Below are 10819 nucleotides of genomic sequence, written 5' to 3' on the forward strand. Positions count from 1 at the left end.
TGGGACTGGAGAGGGGTGAAGGAGAGAGAGAATGATGGAGAGAAAGCCGTATGAGTGTGCTAGCTGGTCATGCGAGTGTGGAGGGACAGCTAGAGAAGCAGAGGGCAGAGCAGTTTAAACATCTTTCAAATGTACTCTACCTACTCAGGACTCTTGGAAAATAAATGCGTTCCAAACTCCTCTGCCTCCCAATAGAGAACCAATTCATTCAAAACCCCCTCCACACCCTAACCAAGCATTCTGGGTTTCCATACTAATAATAATACTCTACTAATTAGCTGGTTGGTAAACTGAATCAGGTTATTTACAACTGGGGTTGGAGTGAAAACCTACAGGGGGGTAGCTCTCTAGGAACAGGGTTGGAGTGAAAACCTACAGGGGGGTAGCTCTCTGGGAACAGGGTTGGAGTGAAAACCTACAGGAGGGTAGCTCTCTAGCTCTCTAGTTAGAGAGCCTTGTCCTAGGGTCTAGGTTGAAAATAACACAGGTTAAGACAATGTAATAATTCCATGCAGAACCGTTGGAAAATAAACAAATTCATTGGAAGAGCGGCAGACTATTCTCAACTAGCCTAGTGTAAGGAGGAAGTCAGTTATTTTCACAAGGGATAGAGGTGAATGGCCCTACTATGAATCTCTCGCCATCACAGTAAATGATCTCCCCACCACAAATCAAATGACTAAAGGTCATAACGAGAAATAACTCAGAGAGTGTGTGAGAGAGAGAGAGAGCGAGAGAGAGAAATAAAGAGAGAGACGTTGTGCCAGTCAGTTGGATGTGTTCCAGCTCATTCCCAAAGTGATTTTCCTCTAACAATTTCCTTCCAGGGGAAGTTGCTGCCGAGGTGATGCTTGGAATACACACACACACGTGCACACACACACACACACACACATACTAGTGCAATGAAATAGCCTTCTCATTGAGTGGTGGCAAAGATGACACGTGCACATGCATACTCAAACATGTTTGTGGCATCAAATAGTCTAGTCATTGAGTGCTGCCACCATGAATGGCTACTTTGAGAGAGGGACGAAATATGAAGAGAGAGAAAAGCATGTTTTCTCAAGTACTCCTTAAGTACTCATGTGGGATAAACACACACCTTCCAGCTTTTTTCTTACAAGGACACTGTAGATGAGGGTCACATATGTCTGCAATTTCAGCAGTGAGGAGAGACACACACACACAAACACACACACACACACACACACACACACACACACACACACACACAGCCATTCCTCTAGACATTCCATGGCTGAACCGCTACTTGAAAAACGATACAATACCTCCACTGTGTTTAGGATTAGATGAACCATGTCCAACTGATGGCTGTGGCACACACACACACTCTACCAAAGCCATGTCTTTTCTTGCTCTTCAGACACAGAGCAACAGCAGGAGCATAAGGATAGTGGATAATGGATTTGTCCCCGTCACACACCCATTAATGAATGGGAGATTGGCTGGCTGTGAGCAGCCCATACAGCAGACACTTTCCCCAGGAGGCCTAATGTTACACCTATTTTGGTTTGCAGAGGAACAAGACATTAGAGCTGTACCTATCAGAGGAATGGCTGACTGACTAACACACACGTGAACACAAGCGCACACACACACAAAATAAACTAAAAGAACTGTTGGACATCAACTAGCAGCTTTGGTAAACAAATACTGGACAGAAGTGGCAAAACCTCTAGGAAGACCAAAAAATAAAGCAACACAGCTTTATAAAGCACCACCAGACATCTGAGACCAGAGCACTTGAAGGAATCTCAGTCTCCCCATGCGTTCTGCTGCAGACTAGCTGTACCCCTCCACGCTCTGGGCACTCTAATAATGTTGCTACCGTGACAAAAGCTTTAATGAGTTCAGTAATAACTCCTCATTCTTCATAAACCTCAGACTCACTCAGATTGCCCCACTTTATATTACACAGACAGAGAGGGGAGGGAGAGAGAGAGGGAGACAGTAGATTTCAGTAGTGTATAGATAGAAGAGAAATTACGTTCTCTGGTTGACAGTAACAGGTGAGCTGACCTAAACGTGTTTGAATACAGAGACTACAGTGAATTAGTACTAGGCTGGGCTTTCATCTGTGCCATCAAAAAGAAACAACCTTTCCGATCAGTTTGTCCCAATAGGAGCTCAAATAGGTGTCAAACATCTCAAATCTACCTCTTCAAATTTCCCGAGGCGCTCTTGCAAGCTGAAGTTCAGGCCAATCATCTTCGGCTCCAGGATGAGCTCCTCCCCCTCCCCCTCACTTCTACGTCGTATCTGATGCCTCAGAGGGCACAAGGCACAGAAGGGTCGCGGGGGTTAGGGTAGTCCTCCAGTGGTTACGGTCAAACCCGGCTTTCAAAACAGGGTCAAGGTCAGTACTTGAAACGCAGTCAAATCCATTCCAAATAGGGTCAAAAACAGTTCTCAAAATACAAATACAACTAAATCCAGCGCTCAAAACACAAATTCGAGCTATCCAACCCGGCGACATAGACACTTCACATACCCTTCGTCGCCGTTGTGTTTGTGTCAGTGTGTGTGTTCGCCCTGCTCGGCTACATGGTAGAAGCATCCTCCTCGATGGAACGCAGGCTAAGAAGGGAGCCGTAGCTAGCCTGCTGTCATGCCTCAAGCCTGGGGTTAGATGTCCTGAGAGCTGGGCTGAGGCTGGGTAGGAGGTAGGAGGTGACAGGCTGTCTGAGGTGGTCTGTAGGCTGGGGAAGAATTCCTTGAGCTGGGGTGGAATTCCAGGGGTCAGGGTAGAGGTCTGGAGACTGGAGGGAACTATCCAAGTGCTGTCAAGAGAGGTTTGTAGACTGAGGTGGAAAGACTGAGGGGCTGAAGAAATGTTCAAGCTTTTCCTCTTATTCCTTCCCTTTTTCTCTCCCTTCCTCCACTGCTTCTCCGGTCACTAAGGAAGCGGTTTACACTCCAACCCGGGGTAGAGACGAGTGTTTGTTCTCAATTACTCAGATTTAAAAAACACTATCCATGCACACACACACACACCCGCACACTCAGGTGAAAGGAGGCAACACAAAGAGGCACATGGTCTGCCGACCTCTCATTCCTCTCTTACTAAGGTAATGCTAACACACTGCAGAGGAAACACAAACACACATCAGACACACTCTCACAGAGAGAGACAGAGGCATGCAGTCTTAGCCCTACTACTAGCCCCCTGCCCCAGCCTGGACTCCCTCTCACACCCTTCTATTCACAGCCAAGGCAGGGCCCGTTAGTGAAAGAATGTCTCCTTCTCCTCTGGAGCCCCGGGCCACGTGTCCAAGGGTTGAAGCCCCTGATCAGAATCACGATCCTGGAGAGAGAGAGTCTGGCAAGCTGGTCTCTATGTCATGGAGCTCTGCAGAGAAGTTCCTGTCCACTGCAGATCTCCTTTGCAGAGTGGTAATGGTAGCAGTTGTTCTTCCTCTTCTCTCTTCCTCTTTCACACTGCGTTGAGGAACTTTCTCTCCCTCACTCCGGCCAGTGGCTCAGCTCTTTCCAGCAGCTGTTTATTATTTTAATCAGCATCCTCCCTTTCTACACCTCCTCCTCTTCCCTCTTTTCAGGTCCTGCTCCGTTCGCTGAACTAACTCAGCACCCACCCACTCCCCGAGGCCTCTACTGGCACAGAAAGAGAGTGGAGGTAGCAGAGGTAACAAGTGGACAGAAAGTTAGGAAGATAAATGCCCAAACCAAGGGAGAGAGGGGGAAGAGGAAGTGGAAAATAGAGAGTGTTGTGAAAACAGAGAAGGAAGGGAGAGAAAGAAAAGAGGTGGCAGAGGGCCAAGTAATGCAGCACTTTACGAGCAGACCTTCCTACCTGTCAGAGTCAGGGATGGTGAAAACATGTGGCTCTCACGTGAATGGAGAGAAGGAAAAAGAGAAAAGAATGGGCTGGGGGTTAGTCGGCCCTTGAGGAGGTTTGGGGGTTTTATCTTTGAAACTACAACCATACAGATACGTTAAGTCTATTTGCCTCTGTGTGGGTCGGCCTACGTGCAAAGGCAGAGTCAACAGCAGGACAGACATATTGTGTGCATCTCACAAACAGATTGGCTACCAATGGGAGAAAGAAATAAGAATGATACAATGCAGAATATTCATAAGAAAACTATGAAGTGTGCTTTACCTAATCAAAATATTGACATGCATTTTTCCCCTGTAACGGCACTTCTGATGAGGCACTATCTATGCAGAAATGAATATGTGCTGTGTGTGTTTTTGAGAAGCAAGTCCAAGTTGATTAACCAACGGGAAATGAGAGAGTCCAACATGCGAGTGAGACAAATTCAACAACAGCCGTTGTTTCCCTGGAGTTTGATGCACACCATGTCTGTAAGTGACACGAAAATAAAAACACTCACACACAGAATAAACACAGACACAGGCAAACAAGGACACACACATCCACACACGGTCACACAGAGGAATATGAGGTAAAAGTTACTTAACGTTACTACAGCTAAGAGGGATTAGGACCATTACAGAGGTAAGATGTAGAGCTATTAACCCTCAGACTGGGAGAGAAAAAGAGAAATTAAGAACGAAAGAGAGAGGAAAAACTGAAATTGCTGAAAGAGAAACAAAAACACAGGGAAGAGCGACAGAGAGACATAGAAAATAGAAAGAAAGACAGAAAAAAGAAAGAGCGAGAAAAGAGACAAAAAGAGAGGCGAGATGGAGAAAGAGAGACAAAGAGTGAGAGTGAAAAGAGAGAAAATGAAACGGAGGGGGGAGGCCATACTGTGTGGTTTACAAGACTGAGGCACATCTGCCTGTAATTCCCTGGCTGGATCATAGAGGAACATCAACAGGAATCTGATCCGCACCCACTAAAACCCTGGGAACTACAGCCCACGGAGGAGAGGAAAGAGAGCGAGAGAAGAAGCGACACTGTGGATAGACATAGAAAGATGTAACGTAGAGAGCTTAGGGAGAGGACACGTAAAGGACTTATCTAAACACTTGCTCTCACGGAGGGGATAAAGGACAGGGGAGCACAGAATAGACACAAAAGCATAAACACGTGTTCGCATGCACACACACGCATACACACCTGGCCTCTGTAAAGTAGCTTTTGCCCTCTGATGGGATCGAAGCGAAATCAATATCAATTAGGTGCAATGACCTAGGTGGTATCTATCAACAGCAGAGAGGGAGAGAGAGGAAGAGAGAAATGCACTGCTGTCTTATCCTGTATGTGTGAGGGAGGAGAGAGTTCGAGAATGTGAAGGAGGAGAGAACGGGAGGGAGCTGAGTTTGTCTCACCCTGTGAGTCTAACATGCTGACCAGACCGGGCGCATGTTGATTTTGTCCACCCTCACCAGACGCGACCAGGACACCCAGGTTGAACTATCAAAACGAACTCTGAACCAACCATATTAATTTGGGGACAGGTCAAAAAGCATGAAACATTCATGGACATTTAGCTAGCTAGCTTACTGTTTCTAGCTAATTGGTCCTGGGATATAAACATTGGGTTGTTATTTTACCTGAAATGCACAAGGTCCTCTACTCCGACAATAATCCACAGATAAAAGGGTAAACCGAGTTTGTTTCTAGGAATCTCTCCTCCTTCAGGATTCTTCTTCTTCTCTGGACTTTATTTGGCGGTTGGCAACCAACTTTAAGGTGCGTTACCAACTGGACTGGAGTTTGGACCTCAGTTCATCTTTCAATCACCCACGTGGGTATATGCTCCTAAAAAACTATGAGGAGATGGGAGAGGCGGGACTTGCAGCGCGACAAGCGTCACAAATAGAATCAAGTTCTATTTTAGCGCCTGGCTACGCAGATGTTCGTTGGCGCGCGCGAGCAGAGTGGGTGATTGAACAACATGTATGTGTACATTTATTTTTGCAATGCTCGCGCACGCGACGTGAGCAGTGTGGTCAGCATGTAAGTAGACAAGGAGCCAGAGTAGAGCTATGAGCTAAAACAGCCCAGTATCAGCTACTGCAGGGACAACAAACACTAGCTATCCTGTGTGGACTGTAAAATACTGCTTTAAAAGAAACCATACAAACACCTTTCAGCGATTGATGTGGCCACTAAGTATTTGTCCAAGTTACGTGTTTTACTTCCTTACAGATCTACGTTGAAAAATGGCCAGGACACACAACAGGACATACAGACCCCCTCCCAGATGTAAGATGAACTTAAGTTGAGAAAAAGAACAATGTTTCTAATGTGTGGGTTGGGTGTATAGGAATGTATAGTGTTCTCTCTTCAGACTGGGAGAGCATCCACTACTGTATGTCACAACAAACAGTATTATTCACATTGCTCTATCATTTAGTTAGGTTGTTCTGTATGCAGAGATTAACCTGACAAAGTTTACAGTGTAAAGACAGTAATGTGATGAGGACCTCAGCTGAGGACCTCAAAAACAAACTGTACTGTATTCACTGTGAAGGCAGTTAAGGAACTCTTTCACTACCATAATATCATAGGCCAGCATTCAGACAGAGGAATCACGCATTCAACACTCGTTCCCACCCAGCCTCTCCACAGGCCACGTCAACGAGGTCACTTCCTGTGCCCCGGGGTTATCGCCAACGCAACACTTCCGGTTAGAGGGACAGCGTCCTGTTCGGGAGATGAGAGATCTGTGCGTGTGTGTGCATGCGAGAGAGTGCATGTGTGTCCTCAACTACACTACTCTTAGAAATGTTTCTCTAGGGGTCCAATAAGAGTAGTTGGAGAGCACAGCCCCGCCTGAGCGTTAGAAGAAGTTACACTGTTACACTTTGCACAGCAATCCATACAGGAAAGGACACCAGCATAGAAAGGTCTCAGAGGGCACCACTCTCAACTAGACTCCTCTGTCTTCCTTCCCAGAGCTACAATTGAATAAGAATGGATAGAAGGTAGATGGATGGATGGAATGATGGATAGATAGTGAACCATGAACAGACCATACAGATCGATGGACAGATGGATCTACATTGTCAGTGTTGCAGTGGCAATTAAGCTCATTGAAAATAGATACATTGATTGCGTCATGGACACATTTCTCAAATCAGGCAGGCACATGCAGATGCATACAGGATATTCATACTCTTAATTACAATATTGTGTGAATTACAATTACCAGTATGTTTGAGTCAAACAACATTTCATAATTGAAGGACTTCATTTAAGGACTTCATTTAACAAAACACATTCCACATTCAATATCTCAAAGAAGCTGTATTGCACAGCCAGACAAAACAACGTTTTGGGACCCTGACAATTAACCAAACAATGTTGTGTGATGTAATCATATGAACAAAAGTCGTCATGTAACAGAAAAAACATTTCCAACTAGGGTATCTTCCAAAGTACCTAACACGCCATCCAGCTTTGAATACCTATCCCTCTTCCTCTACGGCCAGACGACATCATTGTATCGGCAGCAGACGACCTACCTGGCCACGTCAACAGGGCCATTATAAAAGACAAAAGGGACGAAGGTCATGGAGCAAATCGCTAACAATGTGGTAAGGGTCAATCAACCAACCCAAGAATGAACCATGAATCTCAAGTCTCGGTGTGGACGGACAGCCTAATGCTCCCCACGGCGAGATGCGTCTGAAAACCTCCAGGGTGTTTTCAATAGGGAAATTTCAATTGATTTGGACCAGTGGTTCCATGGCTTTGCTGCTGACTGACTAATTTAATCAATCAGCTATAGATTATGGTGGAGTGTTGTTGTGGTTTGGTGGTGCTGAGCTATAGTCAATGAACAGCATTCTTACATGCCCTATCCCATCTGGACAAGAGGAATACCTATGTAAGAATGCTGTTCATTGACTACAGCTCAGCATTCAACACCATAGTACTCTCCAAGCTTATCATTAAGCTTGAGGCCATGGGTCTAAACCCCGCCCTGTGCAACTGGGTCCTGGACTTCCTGAAGGGCCGCCCCCTAGGTGGTGCAGGTAGGAAACATCACCTCCAGATATTTACAGCAGCAGTTTTTTTTATGGTTGTGTGTGAATGACAAGCACACGTATGCACATAAATACACAAACAAGTGCAGGCACTCAGACACTCTCAAACACACAGCACTATACCAACATTCAAAGCTAATTTAGAGCGCTTCCTTTGTTTAATCAGAAACAGGGAATTGTGGTTAACCCAAACAGATGAGTGCAGGCCTTGAAGCCTGATTGGAGAGTCGTCAAGGAGCCAAGGAGAGGAGAGTAGAGACTTAAATATTAGCCAGCTAGGCTCTTGATCCGGGGAGGGGATTCTCTGCTGTTACCAAGCAAATGCTTGGTTTTGGAATCAAATCAAATCGTTATTTGTCACATACACATGGTTAGCAGTTGTTAATGCGAGTGTAGAGAAATGCTCGTGCTTCTAGTTCCGACAATGCCGTAATAACCAACGAGTGATCTAACCTAACAATTCCACAACTGCTACCTTATACACACAAGTGTGACGGGATAAAGGATGTGTACATAAAGATATATGAATGAGTGATGGTGCAGAACGGCATAGGCAAGATGCAGTAGATGGTATCGAGTACGGTATATACATGAGATGAGTAATGTAGGGTATGTAAACATAAAAGTGCATTATCTAACCACTTACCTAGATAGCTAACTATAAGGGCACAAGGCGAGACCCAGACACAGGAGGCAGATGGTTAGAGTCCAAGATGTTTATTAACAATCCAAAAGGGGTAGGCAAGAGAATGGTCATGGACAGGCAAAAGGTCAAAACCAGTTCAGAGTTTCAGAGGTACAGAACATCAGGCAGGCTTGAGGTCAGGGCAGGCAGAATGGTCAGGCAGGTGGGAATGGATTCCAGAAAAACAGGCAAAGGTCAAAACCAGGACTAGTGAAAGAGAATTAAAAACGCAGGGGCATGGGATAAACACACTGGTTGACTTGAACATACAAGACAAACTGGCACAGATAGGCAAGAAACACAGGGATAAATAGAGTGGGGAAAATAAGCGACACCTGGATGGGGTGGAGACAATCAGAAGGACAGGTGAAACAGATCAGGGCGTGACATAACTAGCTACTAAATCAACAACTGCAGAGCATTTAGCACTTTTTAGACAGTTAACTTAATAGTTACAAGATATCTGGCAAACATTTAGTTAAGTGACTCACAAGGCTCCGGGTCTCTCGTCACCGTGTGCTGGTAAACAAACACCATGTGACACGTGACTGGGGACTACCTAAGCTTCATAATAATGTGAAAGGTGAAATGAATAATTAATAATGTATTGCAAAAGTTGACTGTAGGTATATATTTAAAAAGTAGCTACACATATTGAAATGTATTAAAAAACTTCTAAATAAATAGTTTCAATGCTATTGATGGTATTGAAAAAACATATTTGGTCTTTTTCCAAATATACTGAATTCAGCCTAAGCCTATACACTACACTACAGCAGCCAGGCAGCCAGCCAGACAGACAGACGAACAGGGAATCTCAATGAGAACAAAGGCCATTGTAAATGACTGGCTGTCTATGAGAATCAAAGAAAAAAAGAATGTCAGCAACCCTGGTATGCTCCTATTGTGATTTAATGAGACGCACAAAAAATACAACTTAGTTTCCCAAGTTGACCTGAGAAAGATCCAACTCGGAACGAAAATATTTTTTTTGTGCTTCTGATTAAATCACCATGGGAGCCTACCAGAGTTGCGGACATGGGCCTGATAAGTTTGATGTGCATATTCTATTCATTCTATAGTCTATAGACAAACAAATACTGCTATCACTGAATGCTGTATGAACTCACTACTGTAAGTCACTCTGGATAAGAGCATTTGCTAAATGACTCAAATGTAGAGCAAATGTACTGAGTATATAGTTTGGTAACTGCATGGTGAGGGAGAAGGTTGTACTGTCTCTGTTGATGACCTCTGAATGACAAGGAGAAGTGAGGTGTGAGGGAGGGATGGAGACAGGTTATTGTGATTGCTGTGTAAGCTAGAGTGCCTTGTTTACAGGTTACAGACTCCCTCCTCCTCCCAGTTAGATTATTGCTGGTGAAGGTGGGAGTTGTGTAACTTGGCCGGGTCACCCAACGCTGCCTGTCCACATGACAAGAGGCTGCTGGTTACTTGCTTCCTGAATGTTTACAGTAAGTCAAGTCACTATGCAATACAATATGTTCCCTCTGGGGATGCAGCACCAAAATCAATGTAGCAATCACTCTTATCACGATGTTAGAGTTGCATCTCTCCTTTGTGCTTCTCTCCATCCCTGTGTCTAGATCAGAAGGGATAGAAGTCCCCTCGGGTTTCATCCTGAATCTCTCTCCTTTGTTGACTGCATGGTCTGCAATCTCCTCCAATCCATTTTTCCATTTAGGTCTAAACTAACTCGTACTCTGTGTTCCATCTGTTCTTAGCAGGGGCTCCCTTCTATCACCTAGTCTACTATCTCATCACCTCCCCTGGGGGTTAGACGCTATGGTGTGTGCGTGCGTGCCTTAGTCACTTTCACTCTCAATTGCATCTCTGTCCTCCCTCGGGATTCATTTTCACACCTACCCATTTTACTTTATGGAGTTTCCATCTCTCTCCGTCTCCCATATATTGCTGCTCTCTCCCAAGGTGCCTCTGGTGGTAATGAGAATATGCAGAAGATGCAGCCTTGTCCCGCCGATCCTTCTCTGCTGTTGTCTCCCTTGAGATGAAAAGGCCTCCGCAGAGTCTAGATAGAGTAATGTTCTCGGCATGCCTTCACCTCCCTCCTTACTGCGGGTCTCTCAGACACCTCATAAAGTGAGAACTGGGCCCGTCCCAATCCCGGTTCTCTCTATAGGATAAGGGCTAAGTAGAGATACA

General features: G+C 45.1%; 1 protein-coding gene across 1 annotated transcript in view; it reads right to left on the reverse strand.

Annotated features, from left to right (window-relative positions):
- LOC120023925 (utrophin-like) overlaps nt 1–10819 on the reverse strand; it is a 187234-nt gene that overhangs the window by 113607 nt on the left and 62808 nt on the right.

The sequence above is a fragment of the Salvelinus namaycush genome, chromosome 29 (assembly GCF_016432855.1).
Source record: "Salvelinus namaycush isolate Seneca chromosome 29, SaNama_1.0, whole genome shotgun sequence".
NCBI lineage: Eukaryota > Metazoa > Chordata > Actinopteri > Salmoniformes > Salmonidae > Salvelinus > Salvelinus namaycush.